Source organism: Phyllobates terribilis, unplaced genomic scaffold (assembly GCF_046119375.1).
Source record: "Phyllobates terribilis strain yellow unplaced genomic scaffold, ASM4611937v1 Scaffold_5__5_contigs__length_657084704, whole genome shotgun sequence".
NCBI lineage: Eukaryota > Metazoa > Chordata > Amphibia > Anura > Dendrobatidae > Phyllobates > Phyllobates terribilis.
This window is the reverse complement of record NW_027362765.1, coordinates 31,001,060-31,020,307: the sequence shown is the minus strand read 5'-3', so window position 1 is coordinate 31,020,307 and position 19,248 is coordinate 31,001,060. Positions and strand designations below refer to the sequence as shown.

General features: G+C 45.7%; 1 pseudogene; it reads right to left on the bottom strand.

Annotated features, from left to right (window-relative positions):
* Nucleotides 1-13,829, bottom strand: part of LOC141271830 (uncharacterized) — a 42,888-nt pseudogene extending 29,059 nt beyond the window's left edge.
* Nucleotides 13,830-19,248: the final 5,419 nt, after the last annotated feature.

Here is a 19,248-nt window from a genome sequence, read left to right as displayed (position 1 = left end):
CTGGGTGCTATGGCTAGCCCGAAGGGAAGGGGATGTGTGCTGAAAATGTTTAACTACACCACCCATATTCACAGCCACCCTTAAGTACTTTTGGAAATTGGTATGAATGGGTACATGGTAGTACACATCTTTGAGATCTAAGACCGCCATATAACAACCAGGAAAAATTAATTTTGTTGCCGTTTTCAACCTTTCCATCTTAAAGATATACAGTACAGACCAAAAGTTTGGACACATCTTCTCATTTAAAGATTTTTCTGTATTTTCATGACTATGAAAATTTTACATTCACACTGAGGGCATCAAAACAATGAATTAACACATGTGGAATTATATACTTAACAAAAAAGTGTGAAACAACTGAAAATATGTCTTATATTCTAGGTTCTTCAAAGTAGCCACCTTTTGCTTTGATGACTGCTTTGCACACTCTTGGCATTCTCTTGATTGACTATTGTCCTGAAGGAGCCATCTGATTTGGATACCAGGAAAAGAGGGGAGTAAAACCCCTGCCCTCTTTCTGTTACCGGAACCTCCACCAGGGCTGCTTTTGCAACTAAGTCATAAACTTCCTGTTGTAGGGAAAGCTGCTGCTCTGGAGAGGAATGAGAGGGAGTAATCATAAATCTACCCTGGGGTAGGGAGGAGAATTCTAATTTCAGTCCCGATTCCACCAGACCAAGAATCCATCTGCTAGAAGTGATGCGCTCCCAGGCTGGGAAAAAGGAGGAGAGCCTTCCCCCCACCTGGGCTAAACGTCATTGCCCTGACTTTCGGGCAAGAGGATCCAAACAGTAGTCCTCTACCTCTCGACTTGCGCTCCTTGTATTTGTCCTGGTCCTTCACTGGTCTCCTACGGGTAAACCTCTTCTTCGGAAATGACCGTTTGTAACTAGGCATAGACACTGATGATGGAAACCCTTTTTTAGAGTCTCCTGCCTTCTCTAGTATCTCATCCATTGTAGGACCGAACAGATATTCTCTCTCACAAGGGATGGAACACAACCTGGACCGGCCTGAATGTCCCCTGGCCAACATTTTAACCATAAGGCTTGACGAGCAGCATTTGAGAGGGCGGCCGATCTAGCTGCTAATCTTACAGAGTCTGCCGATGCATCAGCAAGAAAGGCTGCAGCACCCTGAACAAGGGGGATTGAGGACAAGATCTGACTTCTTGCTACTCCCTCCTTTAACTGTGATTCTAACTGGTCCAGCCAAATCATTAGACTCCTTGAAGTGCAGGTAGCTGCTACTGTGGGCTTTAGGGCCCCAGCTGAGGTTTCCCAGGTGCCTATTAGAAAGGTATCCGCCCTTCTGTCAAGCGGATACTTTAACACCCCCATGTCAAAGGGTAGAGATGATTTCCTGGAGGCTTTGGTTATGGCTACATCTATTTTAGGAGCTTTGGACCAAGAGGAGCAGGAGGCTTCATCTAAGGGATATTTCCTGTAAAATGAAAGTGGAAGAGAGCCTTTTATTTCAGGTTTCTTCCCCTCCCTCTGGATTAACCCTTGAATTTTACTGTTTAAGGAGAACCCTTTCTTCTTCTGGTCTAGATCCCCAAGCATCCTATCCTCAACAGATTTCTCTGTCTTAGAGCCCACAATACCCATTGTGGTATGGACAGCTTTAACCAGGGCATCAACTTCGTTCAGGGGAAAACAGTGACGGCCTGAGTCGCTATCTGAAGAAGATGCAGAAAAGGAAGAATTATCCGAAGTCGGGATCAATAGCAACTGAGGAGTCTTTGGCTACCGGAGAAAGTTCCCTTCTCCTTTGCCCTGACGTTTTATTGGAGAGGGCCTTGCCTATTACCTCCTTGATTAAAGACCTCAATCCTGAGGAGAAATCAGGGGTTTCTTCAGCCAGAGTCCGATCAATACATAATCTACAGAGTTTTTTTAAGGTAAAAGTCTGGTAGGGGATTTTTACATAAGTCACACACCTTGTGCTTGGATTTTGTACCGCACTTCTTTCCCTGGAAATTTAAACAAGAAGAAGGGACAATCATCAAGTGAACTTTCACGAAGATCACTTACCCCTTTATTCAGACATACGTTACCGGATTAGCCGAAGGATCTTTCTCAGCCGGAGGGTCTCTCGGGGCTGTAGAAATTTTCCTCCAGCCTAAACCTTGTAGATCCATGTCTGCCTGTGGAATGGCTGCTCCTTCCATCAGAACGAGGGCGACGCTGGACCACTGGTTCTCATGGCTGCCCAGGCAGCAGCTGATCTTGTTGCTGCTGCTGCGGCGGCGACTGCTCGCAATGGCTCATCATGGACATCATGTGAAGAGCTGGGAAGCACCCCAGCAGAGGAGCCAACTTCTTTCATATTGGCCACTGCCTGGTACCATCGAGTCACCAGACCCTATACGTGGCCTGGATAGGTTCCCTAGCGGGAAACCCCTCACCCGGATGAGGCATGCCCATCCAGCACGTCTACAGCCAAGATCCCGGCACTTCCAGGTGACCATGCGGGCTACCATCTTGGATTTGCGTCATCAGGACGCGCCCACCGTGTCACCCGGCCACGCCCACCGCATGACACGGCCGCGCCCACCGTGCCACGCGGCCGCACCTATCATGCTGTGCGTCGCGCGGCCTGCATCCTCGGCTGCGTCTGTCGCGACACCCGCCAGCGCGGCCCTCCTTCCTGCTGTCTCATCAGGGAGTGTGGAGCTGCAGGAATCCCAGGCATCCAAGCCACGCTAAGAGCCCATCCCCAGGCAGGGGCGGCCAGCTCCTTTCGTCATCGCTCATGAAGCAGGCCCCCTTGAGCCCACCGTGGCGCCTCCAGGCATCCTGCACTGGCTGAGGTAGAGAATGCATCCCTGCCTGAACTGGCCGTTCGGGACAGGAAGGTCTTCCATCTTCTTCAGGTAAGCCTGACAGGTTCTCCCATCAAGGACAGGAAACCAAACTGAGGCAAGGAGAGAGGTGCCGTCCTTTTAAGCCTGTAGGTTTCCTGTCCTTGGTGGGCGGATCCCCTCTCTCGTGGTGCGGTCATGGGTAATCGAATACAATATGCAGCATTTACCTTACGTGTGAATATAGTCTAAATATTTTTACAAAGTGAATGTGATTTCATGAAAACTGTGCCCTGTGTGTGTCTAAAGACGCTGCTGAACTCTGCGGTTTTGGATCTTTTTTTCCTCTTTAGGCTTCTACAGGTGCATCTCACTAAATTAGAATATCATCAAAAAGTTAATTTATTAGTTAGTTTATTTATTAATTTATTTCAGTTCTTCAATACAAAAAGTGAAACTCATATAATATATACAGTCATTACAAACAGAGTGATCTATTTCAAGTGTTTATTTCTGTTAATGTTGATGATTATGTTTTACAGCCAATGAAAACACAACTGTTATTATCTCAGTAAATTAAAATAATTAACAAAAAACACCTGCAAAGGCTTCCTAAGTGTTTAAAAATGTCCCTTAGTCTGTTTTCAATAGGCTCCACAATCATGGGAGAAGACTGCTGACTTGACAGATGTCCAGAAGGCAGTCATTGACACACTCCACAAGGTCCCAGAGTTCCAATTTTCATTTGGAAATCAAGGACCCAGAGTCTGGAGGAACAGTGGAGAGGCACACAATCCAAGTTGCTTGAGGTCTAAGTTTCCACAATCAGTGATGGTTTGGGGAGCCATGTTATCTGCTGGTGTAGGTCCACTGTGTTTCATCAAGACCAAAGTCAGCGCAGCCGTCTACCAGGAAGTTTTAGAGCACTTCATGCTTTCATCTGCCGACAAGCTTTTTGGAGATGGAAATTTCATTCTCCGGCAGGACTTGGCACCTGTCCACACTGACAAAAGTACCAATACCTGGTTTAAAAAGAACAGTTGCTTTATTGGCCTGCAAAATCGCCTGACCTTAACCCCATAGAGAATCTATGGGGTATTGTCAAGAGGAAGATGAGAGACACCAGACCCAAAAATGCAGATGAGCTGAAGTCTGCTATCAAAGCAACCTGGCTTCCATAACACCTCAGCAGTGCCACAGGCTGATCGCCCCCATGCCACGCCACATTGATGCAGTAATTGATGCAAAAGGAACCCCGACCAAGTAATGAGTGCATTTACTGAACATACATTTCAGTAGGCCAACATTTCGGATTTTAAAAACATTTTTCAAGAAGTTGTTATGAAGTATTCTAATTTACTGAGATAATGACTTTTGTGTTTTCATTGGCTGTAAGCCATAATCATCAACATTAACAGAAATAAACACTTGAAACAGATCACTCTGTTTGTAATGACTCTATATAATAGAGGAGTTTCACTTTTTTGTATTGAAGAACTGAAATAAATTAACTTTTTGATGATATTCTACTTTAGTGATATGCACCTGAATGTGGAGCCTGAAAAAAAAGCATCTGCACCAAAAAGTATGAAATATAGGGTAACACGCATAAAAGAAACGCAGCAAATACGCAATAAACAGAGAAGATTGTTATTGCGTTATGTGGTGCGGACACCTGCAAATGTGCAGAAAAAAAAGCGCAGTAGAAAAAACATAGCATGTACGCTATGTGTGAACAAGGCCTCAGTGTTACATTTTTATTACATTTTCTCATGGGGTTAATAGAGAAAAAATAAAAATTATTACATTTACCAATCCCTGTAAATAATCTGATCAATGTGTTGTGCGGGTCGTTATAATTACAGGGACACCAAGTATGTTCATGTTATTTGCAGATTTATGATATTTATTATTTTTTAATAAAGCGCAGCAAAAATTACAATATTGCGTTTTTCAATATTTTTTTAGTAATTTTATAGGAAGAAAAAAAACCTTTCCTTTATTCTCCCTCTAGAATACAGAGACCTAAAATACACTTGTATACAATGTATCTCTATTAGAGATGAACAGACGAGTGGATGGTTGGGTAGGGCTGAACTGTTCAAAGTTTGGTTCAGGTATCAAAACTTAACCCGAATTTGACCATGAACTCAATATAAGTCAGTGGGGATCCAAACTTTGTTGTTTTAAAATAGATGTAAAATGGTCATAGAAAGGGGTAGGGGACTGTAAAAGGAAGCAAAATGGGGGTAAGAGAAGGACAATTGCTCTGCAAACAAATGTGTATAGGAAAATGACTTAACAAAACATATAATAAAAAAATAATAATCTTGAACCAGAAGGTGGAAGTCCAAGTAGAAGAGGAGGTGGACGTGACGGAGTAGGTGGAAGAGCAAGAGGTAGACAACACTGTTTTTATGTTTTGGATTTTTTTTTTGGGGGGGGGCGGTTCTCTGAAAAGAGGCTCGGTGGGCATACTCTACATACATTCAGTGTGATAATCTACTGGCCACTCTCTCTCTGCATACAGGTCAAGTGATACTTTGCACTTTTGGGAGCCAATGAAGTGATTTGCAGAGGGGAGAAGCAAGGAGAGAGGTGGATTTGTCGGAAAGCAACTAAGCACACTAAAGCCAGCTCAAAGGAGCTCCTTGACAAGACACGGGTTGTTACCACGCTGTGCCGTCAAGAGACTGAAGAGAGATATAAATGTTCTTAATCCGAGTACAACCTGCAGGACGAGGCGTTTGAATGCAAAGCATGAGTTGCAGTGGAGTACACACCTAAAAAAACAGGAAAGATCTGGCCCTCCTCCTGCTCCCCCTCCTGCTGCGGTCGCGGCCTCTTCCTCCCACTCACAAGTGATTTATATAGGGGTAACAATATGTTGGGATCACTACTTTTCCAGAAAGGCCATCCCTGCCCCGCTCGAACATGTTGCATAGAAAATCAGGTGTGCACTGCACAATGCCATCAGTGTCAAGGTCCACATAATCACCAATACTTGGACCAGTAAGCATGGGCAGGGACTGTCTAACTGCCCACTGGGTAAATGTAGTGGCAGCTTGGCACATGTCCTACCACAACTGAGGATTGCTGGATGTTTTGGATGTCAGAGTTGCTGCAGAATGAGCGGGTAATCTGAGCGATCTTTCGGCGTTCTCACCCTGTTGCTGTTTGACTGTCTGTGCTGCAGCATCACTTTTGCCTTCCCACTCACGGTTTCATATACAACGTCCCAATAATGTGGAACTCCAGCTTGCATATGCTGGAGAGACTGCGCATTACTATCCCACTTCTATGCCTCCTTGAAAAAAATGCTTCAGGAGATGATGGATAAGGTGGTGGCACAAGAGGAAGATGAGGAGGAACCGGGACCATTCACACAATTATCAGGCTAATCATCCAAACATGGCTCAAAGGGTGGGTTCCTGTACCAACAGCGACCTGGTATACAACTGTCCAGCCAGGGGACAGTTTGGGAGGAGGAACGGTGTTCACAGCAGGGTGGCACTCAAAGCAGGCATCACTGGATCATGGTGGGGGGATACAGATGATATAGAGGACACAGATGATACGCCTCCCACCATGGACAGCTTGTTGTTGCCTCTGGGCAGCCTGGCACACATGAGCTAATACATGCTGTTGTGCCTGCGCAATGATAGCCGAGTTGCCCGGATAGTTATCAGTGCTGATTACTGGGTGTCCACCCTGCTGGTATCCAGCTCCAAGGACAATGTACCATCCTAACTTCCAGGGCTGAGGCGTTGGGAGTCAATATTGGTGCAGTCAGAATAAAATGAACAGACTCAGACTCATAAAATATATAATAAATTGGGTACGGTAGTACAATGCATTATGTGCTGTAAATTTTTTCATAACAATTTGGGAAAGTTATGAAATGTCCTATAATTCGAGTGCAGAATACACACACATACAGAGACTTTTTGACCCACAGAACCTAAATCTGTCCCTCACTCAAGCTGCGTCCTGTCCCTACGCTAATCAGAGCACAATGGCAGTGCCACTGGCCAGGTCACGTGGTGCGCCGGGCAATCACAATTCTTGGCATGGCTGTGATGGCTGCGGAAGTGTCCACAGCCTAAAAGTTTGTTGAATGGCTGCGCTGCTGCCTTTCAACAAACTTTATTCGGCATCTGAACACCAAAAATACAACAGACTTTCGGAAAAAGTCCTTGTTCGGAGTTCAGCACTGTATAAACCCCAGACTTTATAGTTCAGGTTCGCTCATCTCTACTCATTTCCATCAGATGATACTGACATTTCACTATAAATACAACAAGATGGGACAAAGCGATAACTTGACTTGGCCTCAGAAAAAAAATTGGGACAAATTTAAATAGATTGTGAATTAGATTGGATTGGAAAAAGATTGGAAGATGAGGACTTCTCCAACGACTACTGCGTACACACGGATGGTACAGTGAAACTGCAAATGCTCATTAAATCAGTTAATTTTTGCCTTCTATTGGGAATTTCTGTCTACAGATGATCATAAACAGTCTGAATCTGTCAATGAATGCATGGAAAGAAGCTAGGTTGTTGTGGACTTTGGAAGAGATGTATGTTACCAGAAGGAACACTCATTTCCATCAGGTGATACTCATATGAGATAACAAGAACAAGATGGCAAAAAAACAACAACTTGACTTGGCCTTAAAAAAAATTTGGGGCTGATTTTAAAAAGATTGTGAATTGGATTGGATAGCAAAAACATTGGAAGATGAGGCACTCTCCCACGACTACCAGGCTGTTATGGCACTCTGCACAAGGCTTTTATGGCAAAGACAGGGGCAGAGTACACACACAGGCTTTTTGTCAGAGTACTCCCACAGAGATGGGTGCAGAGTTCCCCCCCAGAGGATTTTTTGCCTAGTACTCCCACAGACACAGAGTACACAGAGGCTTTTTGGCAAAGTACTCCCACAGACACGGGTGCAGAGTAAAATGAAGTGTCTTTTTGGCACAGTTCTCCCATAGGCACGACTGCAGAGGTAAAAAAAATGTTTGTTTTTTTAGGAACAGTACTGCAATAGACACAGGTGCAAAGTAAAAAACAAAAAAAAAAGTGTTTTTTAGTCCCAGTACTCCCAGAAACAGGTGTCGTGATGTATGATCAGCTCTAATCCTGTCATTTCAGGCACACGATACCTCGGGGCCCAGTGAGCAGAAGCAAAAGAGGAAGGGGGCCCCAGACTGGGCCCCCGCTCTTCACTGCTATTCACCGGGCCCCATGCAGCAGTAAAGGCAGTAATGCCCTGATGGTGGCACTGAACACAGGTGTTTTTTAGTCACAGTAGCCTTATAGACACTGATGCAGAGTAAAAAAGTGGCTTTTTGGCACAGTACTCCCACAGACATGGGTGCAGAGTGCACAGAGGGTTTTTGGCACAGTATTCCCACAGACACAGGAGCACAGTAAAAAAAAAAGTGTTTTTTAGGCACAGAACTCCCTCAAACAAGTGTCGTAATCTATGATCAGCTCTAATCCTGCTATTTCCACAGTTCTCATTACACAAGTATAAAACATATAATACTGGTGGATAAAACAAGACTGGACACAAGACCTTCACAGCCGTCTACACATCATAGGAGAGATCTCATTACACCGGCTCTCCACCTACCTGATGATCCTGTGGAACATCTAGATTTTCTTGTTTATAGTACTGTGGAAGAAGGGGATGGGGACATCTCTCTGATGTTGTCCTCTTACTGGATAGAACTGGAGGAAAAAAATACAGGAACTGAATTTATTCTTTACATACAGATAATAGGTCGTTTGTATTTAGTCCTGTCTATTACCTGGTGATGTGAGGGGCTGGGGAACCTCCATCATGACGTCCTTGTACAGATCTTTGTGTTCTTCTAAATACTCCCACTCCTCCATGGAGAAATAGACGGCGACATCCTGACACCTTACAGGAACCTGACACATACAATGATACCGTCATCCCCCCGATCCCTTCATTGTGTTACTGTATAATGTCCCAGCATTTCCAGCAGTGTCACCTCTCCAGTCAGCAGCTCAATCATCTTGTAGGTGAGTTCTAGGATCTTCTGGTCATTGATGTCCTCATGTATCAGGGGGTGAGGTGGAGGCCCCGTGATTGGGCTCATGGATTTTCCACATCCCTCAGACACAGGGTCCGGACAGTGCTCACTAGAGGTCTTCTTCACTACTGTGTAATCCTGGTTATGGAGAGACACATTAATAAATCTCATTACAGACATTTCCAGAGTCCTCACCTCTCCAGTTCTGTCCATCTGTTATTCCCATAGATAAGAATGATGTAATGTGACGTCATCAGAATCTCTCACCTCTCCAGTAAGCCGGAAGAGGATCTCTAGGGTGAGGTGTAATACCCTCTTTGTTATCTTGTCCCTATCCATATTCATTCTTGATGGGTAAATCTGAAAAATCCTTTTATATATAAGATCTCCACTGAGAGAATCCGATATTGTAGGGACCTGAATGGGTAGAAGATTAGGCCGATGTAACATCATAAAGTTCCAGTGTAATAATACAATTACTGGAGATAATAAAGGAAATCATATGAGATTTATTATTATACAGTATTCATTTTGTTTCTTTATATCTACTAATAAATCCTATATATTTTAGACCACACACAACAAGCAGTTTCTTCCTCGGAGTCTGCAGCAGAATACGTTTCTCATAGCCTCATCTTCCATAACGCTAATTCTCGTCTCATTTACCGATACTGGAATTGGCATTAGCAATACTGCAGGAGATATTCATTTGACGTGACATGAGAAATAACTACTTCATGATGAGGACATGTAAATCTAAATGTGGGGAACAGAGAACACAATAGGGTGATACCCTATGGAGGTAGAGTAGGAGAGTGTGGGTTACGCTCACCTGGTGGAATTGTGACATGCACAACTCACTCCTATGTAGGCATGAAGAAAAACCCTGAGGCTGATGGATAAATCCTCCAGGAGATATTGGATCCAGTTGGATGAACACGCAAGTGGGCTGCGCTGATGGAGTAAATAAATTCTTCAGAGATGATGATGATGATGAAAAGGCTTTTTATTCACTTTCATCTTCTCTGAAGAATTTATTTATTCCAGCAGCTCAGCCCACTTACGTGTTCATCCAACTGGATTCATGATGAGGACAACATCTTAATTTTCTACTACGGTTCTAGAAACATTTGGCCACAGTCCATCACTGACTACATTACCACCGGCCGCCTATATGAATGTTTTCCGTCTTCCCCGGGCTGTAATCTTTTATCACATTAGATCTCATATCTAATACACACATAATAGTTTAAGACATTTATAAAATCTTTTTGTAAAAACACCACAGACAGGAGTTATTTGATACCAAAATCTACATGTAAAGTTTTATGTTTTTGTTTTTTTAATCGTGACATGATGTGTTTTTCTGGGATTTTCTCCTTAGGTTTCCCTAAATTACATGAAAAAACCAGAAAAAAACAGGTATTAATATGTTACAAAATACAATTGGCACCAACAATGCTGAAAAATAAATATCACAGTTTTAGAAAGAGAGAAAGAGAACATTCTCCATTCTTGATGAAGACAGAGAGAAGACATCTTCTATATACAGTTAGGTCCATATATATTTGGACAGAGACAACATTTTTCTAATTTTGGTTCTAGACATTACCACAATGAATTTTAAACAAAACAATTCAGATGCAGTTGAAGTTCAGACTTTCAGCTTTCATTTGAGGGTATCCACATTAAAATTGGATGAAGGGTTTAGGAGTTTCAGCTCCTTAACATGTGCCCCCCTGTTTTTAAAGGGACCAAAAGTAATTGGACAATTGACTCCAAGGCTATTTCATGGACAGGTGTGGGCAATCCCTTCATTATGTCATTCTCAAATAAGCAGATAAAAGGCCTGGAGTTGATTTGAGATGTGGTGCTTGCATTTGGAAGCTTTTGCTGTAAAGTAAACATGCGGTCAAAGGAGCTCTCCATGCAGGTGAAACAAGCCATCCTTAAGCTGCAAAAACAGAAAAAAGTCATCGGAGAAATTGCTACAATATTAGGAGTGACAAAATCTACAATTTGGTACATCCTGAGAAAGAAAGAAAGCACTGGTGAACTCATCAATGCAAAAAGACCTGGGCGCCCACGGAAGACAACAGTGGTGGATGATGGCAGAATAATCTCCATGGTGAAGAGAAACCCCTTCACAACAGCCAACCAAGTGAACAACACTCTCCAGGAGGTAGGCATATCAATATCCAAATTTCCATAAAGAGAATACTGAATGAAAGTAAATACAGAGGGTTCACTGCATGGTGCAAGCCACTCATAAGCATCAAGAATAAAAAGGCTAGACTGGACTTTGCTAAAAAAAAAACATCTAAAAAAGCCAGCACAGTTCTGGAAGAACATTCTTTGGACAGATGAAACCAAGATCAACCTCTACCAGAATGATGGAAAGAGAAAAGTATGGCGAAGGCGTGGTACAGCTCATGATCCAAAGCATATCACATCATCTGTAAAACACGGTGGAGGCAGTGTGATGGCTTGGGCATGCATTACTGCCAGTGGCACTGGGTCACTAGTGTTTATTGATGATGTTACACAGGACAGAAGCAGCCGAATGAATTCTGATGTATTCAGAGCCACATTGTGAGCTCAGATCCAGCCAAACTGATTGGTCGTTGTTTCATACTACAGATGGACAATGACCCAAAACATAAAGCCAAAGCAACCCAGGAGTTTATTAAAGCAAAGAAGTGAAATATTCTTGAATAGCCAAGTCAGTCACCTGATCTCAACCCAATTGAGCATGCATTTCGCTTGTTAAAGACTAAACTTCAGACAGAAAGGCCCACAAAGAAACAGCAACTGAAAACCACCGCAGTGAAGGCCTGGCAGAGCATCAAAAAGGAGGAAACACAGCATCTGGTGATGTCCATGAGTTCAAGACTTCAGACAGTCATTGCCAACAAAGGGTTTTCAACCAAGTACTAGAAATGAACATTTTATTTACAATTATTTAATCTGTCCAATTACTTTTGGTCCCTTTAAAAACAGGGTGGCACATGTTAAGGAGTTGAAACTCCTAAACCCTTCATCCAATTTTAATGTGGATACCCTCAAATGAAAGCTGAAAGTCTGAACTTCAACTGCATCTGAATTGTTTTGTTTAAAATTCATTGTGGTAAAGTCTAGAACCAAAATTAGAAAAATGTTGTCTCTGTCCAAATATATATGGACCTAACTGTATCTGAGGTAACTGACAGACAACATTCATTATTGTATTTTAGGCAAAAAGACAGAGGCGTAGAGCCTCCTCCATTATATCTGGGGCACAGAGAGCGGGAGTCCTGTGTTCTCCATCGACACATCCCAATATATCGCCATGACAGCCGGAGCCTAACAATGGAGTCCTAGAACGATGACATTAAGTTATAAAGAGAAAACAAACAAGATAAAATACAGCAACATTCATTAAAGAGATAAGACGTTCTACTTCTGGAATAATCTGTCCCCAGAATGTCTCCATTACACTGTACAGCTCCTACCGCAGATAACAGCCCCTCATACATCTATAGCACCGGCCCCCCGGCCTGGATCCACATCTCCAGACTGGGGAACTGATCCCGGAGGTCGGTGCTGTGTCCCGGGGTCATCTGTATCTGCATCAGGAATGCAAGAGGGGAGGGTTTAATTATTAGGAGGTGGGTGGTGCCATATTATGGGGGTGCAACTTGTACTATCATAATGTGTGTGGGGGGGGCAAGAAATATGAACAATACGTTTCCTTTCTTCCTGTCTTCCATAGTTGGGTCGCATATATTTATCAGTGGCAACCAGGGCTGGTGCCAGCACCCGAGCAAGTGCAGGGGGCCTGAGCAGGCGGGGGGCCCACTTGCGGTCGGGCACCCCGCCGGCCTACGGGCGGAGGATAGCGGTGCCAGCGCCTGCCCCTCTCCCCCACTTGCTCAGGGCCCCGGCAGCCGGATACTTACCTCTCCCCGTGCCTCCGCAGATCGGCTGTATTCCTGCTGTGCGCTCCCTATGACGTCTCAGGTCAGAGGGATCGGTGACGTCTTTCCACCGCGCCCTCCCCTGAGCCGTCACAGGCAGTGCAGAGCGGGAAGACGCCGGCGACGCTGGAGTCTGGAGCAGCGGCAGCAGGTGAGAAGTGAGGTATTTGATTTTTTTTTTTAATGTATGGAGGCATGGGGCATAATATGGGGGGGGTGACATCCTGCATGGGGCATAATATGGGGGGGTGACATCCTGCATGGGGCATAATATGGGGGGGTAACATCCCGCATGGGGCATAATATGGGAGGGTAACATCCTGCATGGGGCATTATAAAGGGGGGGGGGACATCCTGCATGGGGCATTATAAAGAGGGGAGGTGACATCCTGCATGGGGCATTATAAAGAGGGGGGTTGACATCCTGCATGGGGCATTATAAAGTGGGGGGGTGACATCCTGCATGGGGCATTATAAGGGGGGGAACAGCTTGCATGGGGCATTATAAGGGGGAAACAGCCTGCATAGGGTATTATGTGGGGGGAACAGCCTGCATGGAGCATTATGTGGGGGCCAGTATCCTGTATGGAGCGTTATATGGGGGCCAGTATTCCGCATGGGGCCTTATATGGGGGCCAGTATTCTGTGTGGAGCGATTCGCCGTTTTCTGAGCTATTGTAGAATTTACAATAGATATCGGTCATGTAATGTAAGAAGTGAAATCTTTGGCCTTGTACTATATATATATTTCTCTGCGGTATCTGTGCATCATGAATCGTGGTATGTGTTAAAGGGGCCCACTGAGACTCTTTCGCCCGGGGCCCACAAAAATCTGGAGCCGGCCCTGGTGGCAACATAAAAACACCAAAATAGTCTCAGTAGTGAAGGGGTTAATGCCCCCCCGCGCCCAGTAATGGGGGAACTCCACATACCTCCACCTGCAGAGCCGCCACCACATATATGGCTGTTCTGTGCGCACAGGACCTGTGATGAGGTCACAGGAGGGGAGGAGTCAGGGGTCACATGATCAGGGGCCTCAGTGGATGCAGGACTCTGCTGTGCTGTTTGTCATGGTGCTGGATGAGGTGAAGGTTATGTGTGGAGTCAGGAGGGGTTTACAGTGTGGATGTAGCAGAGCCGCGCGTGTACGAGGTGTACGGAGCAGAGCCGCGCGTGTACGAGGTGTACGGAGCGGAGCCGCGCGTGTACGAGGTGTACGGAGCAGAGCCGCGCGTGTACGAGGTGTACGGAGCAGAGCCGCGTGTGTACGAGGTGTACGGAGCGGAGCCGCGCGTGTACGAGGTGTACGGAGCAGAGCCGCGTGTACGAGGTGTACGGAGCGGAGCCGCGCGTGTACGAGGTGTACGGAGCGGAGCCGCGCGTGTACGAGGTGTACGGAGCGGAGCCGCGCGTGTACGAGGTGTACGGAGCGGAGCCGCGCGTGTACGAGGTGTACGGAGCGGAGCCGTGTGTGTACGAGGTGTACGGAGCGGAGCCGCGCGTGTACGGAGCAGAGCCGCGCGTGTACGAGGTGTACGGGGCAGAGCCGCGCGTGTACGAGGTGTACGGGGCAGAGCCGCGTGTGTACGAGGTGTACGGGGCAGAGCCGCGCGTGTACGAGGCGTACGGAGCAGAGCCGCGCGTGTACGAGGCGTACGGAGCAGAGCCGCGTGTGTACGAGGTGTACGGAGCAGAGCCGCGCGTGTACGACGCGTACGGAGCTGAGCCGCGCGTGTACGAGGTGTACGGAGCAGAGCCGCGTGTGTACGAGGTGTACGGAGCCGTGCGTGTACGAGGCGTACGGAGCGGAGCCGCGCGTGTACGAGGCGTACGGAGCGGAGCCGCGCATGTACGAGGCGTGTGGAGCCTCGCGTGTACGAAGTATACCGTGCGGAGGCGCGCGTGTACGAGGTGTACGGAGCGGAGGGTCGCGTGTACGAGGTGTACGGAGAGGAGCGGGGCGTGTACGAGGTGTACGGAGCAGAGCCGCTCGTGTATTCGGTGTACAGAGACGAGCTGGGTGTGTACGAGGTGTACGGAGCAGAGCCGCGCGTGTACGGAGAGGAGCCGTGCGTGTACGAGGTGTACGGAGCGGAGCCGCGCGTGTACGAGGTGTACGGAGAGGAGCCGCGCGTGTACGAGGTGTACGGAGAGGAGCCGCGCGTGTACGAGGGGTACAGAGAGGAGCCGCGCGTGTACGAGGCGTACGGAGAGGAGCCGCGCGTGTATGAGGCGTACGGAGAGGAGCCGCGCGTGTATGAGGCGTACGGAGAGGAGCCGCGCGTGTACGAGGCGTACGGAGAGGAGCCGCGCATGTACGAGGCATACGGAGAGGAGTCGCGCGTGTACGAGGCATACGGAGAGGAGCCGCGCGTGTAAAAGGTGTACGGAGCAGAGCTGTGTATTATTGAGTTTCCCTCTTACTGCCCCATTTTTCTGCCCTGAGCTGAGTCCAGGGGATCCTGCGCTCTCTGTGTTACAGATTTGGGGCATCTTGGTAGAAGTCTCTCCCGGTCTCTTACTTAAGCTATGTGCCCACGTAGCAGATTTGATGCAGAGCGTTTTTGCCTCTCTCTGGCAGAAAAAAACGCATGCTGATTTACATGCGTTTTTTCTGCCAGAGAGAAGCGTTCTTTCAGTGTTTTTATATGCGGTTTCGCATGTGTTTTTTCAAGCACTTTTCCGAGCGATTTTGAGCATCACTTGGAAAACTGCTTGACAAGTTGGTCACACAATATAAATCCATGCAACCGGCATGGATTTATATTGTGTGACCAACTTAGATGCTTTAAATGCTGCATCGATAGTAAAAAAAAAAAAAAAAAAGAAATAAAAAGTTAAAAATAAAAAAAACCTCTCTCTTCGGCGTCCCGCGGTGTACTGGCAGGACCTGTGGTGATGTCATTTAGTCAGCTGATGGTCACGCTGACGTCAGCGGTCGCGTGAGCATCAGCTGACTAAATGACGTCACCGCAGGTCCTGCCAGTACACCGCGGGACGCCGAAGAGAGAGGACGCTGCCGGGAGCAGACTGGGGGCCGCCGGAGAGGTGAATATACAGGTTTTTTTTATTTTTAACTTTTTATTTCTTTTTTTCACCGCGTGGTAGCCGGGATGAAGAGGAGTTGTAGTCTCCTCTTCATCCTGGGTACCACATGCACCGCGATTACGCTGCAAATTCGCAGCCATTGAATTTAATTGAAAAGCAGCAAATCCACTTATACCTGCGGGTTTGCTGCGTTTCAATGTTACTCAATGGCCGCGAATTTGCAGCGTAATCGCAGTAGAAATGGTCATGCTGCGTTTTGCAACGCAATGCGAATTCGGCGCGCTAATTAGACCATCATGTACACAGCACATCCGAATTCACATTGCTTTGCATGGCAGACTGTTTTACAAGCGTTTTCGCGGCCGCAAAAACGCTACATGGCCTTAGGCCACGGCCCCACTATTAGTATTTTTTCTCAGGAGTGGGAGCCAAAACCAGGTGAGGAACAATCAGAGAAAAGGTATAGTAGAAACAAGTGCACTAATTCTGCATTTATCACCCACTCCTGGTTTTGGCTCCCACTCCTGAGAAAAAATACTGACCAAATATTAGGGGCTCTCTAAACGCGACATGGCGTCCGCTAATTATTCCAGCAAATTTTACATTCAAAAAGTCAAATGGCGCTCCTTCCCTTCCGAACCCTGCCGTGCGCCCAAACAGTGGTTTTCGCCACATATGGGGTATCGGCTTACTCAAAAGAAATTGCACAACAAATGGTATGGTGCAATTTCTCGACTCTTACCCTAATGAAAATGCAAAACTTGGGGCTGAAAAACATTTTTGTGGGAAAAATGTGAACATTTGATTTTTATGGCTCATTGTTATAAACTTCTGTGAAGCACCTGGGGCTTCAAGGTGCTCACCACACATCTAGATAAGTTCCCTGAGGGGTCTAGTTTCCAAAATGGTGTCATTTGTGGAGGGTTTCCACTCAGAGTCGGATTGGGCCCACAGGGGATATTGACTCTAGGGGCCCACCCTACAGCTATATGCAAATACGTGTTAGCCGTTATCCCTGTTAGATTGGAGCGTAGACTGTAAAACACAGGCAGCTCCTGCACATCTACTGTGCACATGCTATAACTGGGATGTACAATTACAGAAGTATACATTACAGGGGTTCTTTGATGAAAACAAGTTATCACTGATTCACAGGTTAGGTAGGAGATATCTTATTGATCGGTGTAATCCAACGATTGGAAACTGCACCGATCAGAAGAATGGGGAACTTTTATCACTATTTTATCCCCATTTTAAAATGGAGCGGCAGGTGGGATGTCCAACTGCAGCTCCATTCATCCTCTTTGAGGCTTCCAGAAAAAAACAAGAGCAGCGCTCGCAGCCACTGAGGGAATGAACGGATCAGTGGTCAAGTCGCACATAACGCTCCAGTCTAATGAGGATAAAAGCTCCACAGTCTGCCAATCACACGGTTCCCAGCAGTCAGGCCTCCACCAATCAATAACTTAGTCACGTTCACACATTCAGTATTTTACATCACTATTTGTAAGCCAAAACCAGGAGTGGAACAATCAGAAGAAAAGCATAATAGTCTCTGGTGCATTTCATCTCTGTCCGGATTGTGCTCCTCGTTGGTTCGCGCTTGGCTGCACGATGTATGGTTTCCATTGGATTTTAGTAACTTCATAATTGTAATACTGATCGCTTAAAATGTTCCCTTCCTTCCTTTTTCTTCCTATAACTTGATGTTTTATTGGACGTTATACTTATATTCAGGGGTGGATTAAGAGTAGCAAGGACCCCGGGCAGTTTAGAAGGCGCGCCACCCCCCCCCCCCCCCCACACCTGATTTATCACGTGAACATGTCACATGATCCCCTGTGATAGATCATGTGATAGTTCACGGGAAATTAATTTGGCACAATATTAATTGTGCTGCCTCATCTGAGAGCAGCACAATATTGGGGCAGATACCCTGATTCCAGCGATGTGTCACTTTTTCAGCTGCTTGTTGTCACTTTGAGAAAATCACCGTTTTATCTGCTGCAGATCTAGCGGCTCTCTGAATGCTGCGCTCTGTATAGCCCCACCCACACCACTGATTGGCAGCTTTCTGCCCATGCTCAGTGTACACAGAAATCTACTGATCAGTGATGGGGGTGGGGTCCTACAGAACTTACTAGTCATCTAGTGATAATTACCTCCTGACAAATCAATGATTTTATCAAAACAACACTAAGCAGCCCAGTAAGTGACACATTACTGGAATCAGTGCCTCTAACCCTACATTATGCTGCTCTCAGATTAAGTGGCAAAAACCTGATGACAGATTCCCTTTAAAGGAGCTGTAAACACAAAAGTTTGTATTAAAAAAAATACAAGCCATTTGTGAAATTAACTTTTTTTCATTGTTAATTCACATTAGACTGTATCTTCAACACTTTTGTCAGCAGGTCTTATTACAGACTCTGAATAGGACAGCTCTCTCCCTCTCCCTCAGCAGAAAGTCACAGCATGGTTAAAAAACGAGATCTTTTATGATTTTCTCATAATAAATAAAAAAGGACATGCAAGTCCTCCAAACTATTTTCCGTTTCTCTATAGGGGAGGTCCTAAATCTTTCTTGTTCTTTAGTTGATTACATGTCAAAAAGGCAAAGCATTTACTATGAACTCGCCTAAAAAAATATACACTTGGAGAGTAATGTCATCATCTGCATGTAAATATTCCTTGACTCTAAGGGCTCGCTCACACTGTCGTATAACACGGCCGAATGCTATGTGATGTTTTATCGGATAGGACTCGGCCCTATGTTATACTATGGGACAGTGCAGATCTGCTATTATTGGCATGAGAAAATAATCTCATTCGATATTCGGACCATGTGCACCCATACAAGTCTATGGGTGCACGTAAAACATTGGACTGCACTCGGATGTCATCCAAGTGCAGTCCGATGAACACTCACAGAGACTATGGAGAAGATGGAGAAATTAAGTTCTCCATCTTCTCCATATCTGTGCTGCGAGAGAATCGGATCACACTCAGTTGAAGCTCTGACAGAGTTTGAGCCGAGTGTCATTAGCATAATTGGCCCTATTCTCTTGCATGAGAGAATATATGGCTTAGTGAGTGGACCCTAAAACTGAATAGTAGTGACGGACAGGCACTTCACAAGCGGGATCCATGTAGCTCTCAGATGTCATGTAGGTAGGGCTTCATTCCATGGGGTAGGGCTTAATTTCAAGGTATATAAAAAAAATGGACTTCAAATAAAAATTAAATGAACACAAAAAGCACTAATTGAATTATTTTTTTCGTATTTATGTTTGCAGCCCCTTTAAAAACCCTTTGAGGACCAAGGCACATATATGTCCCATAGTTTTAAACTGGAAAAAAATT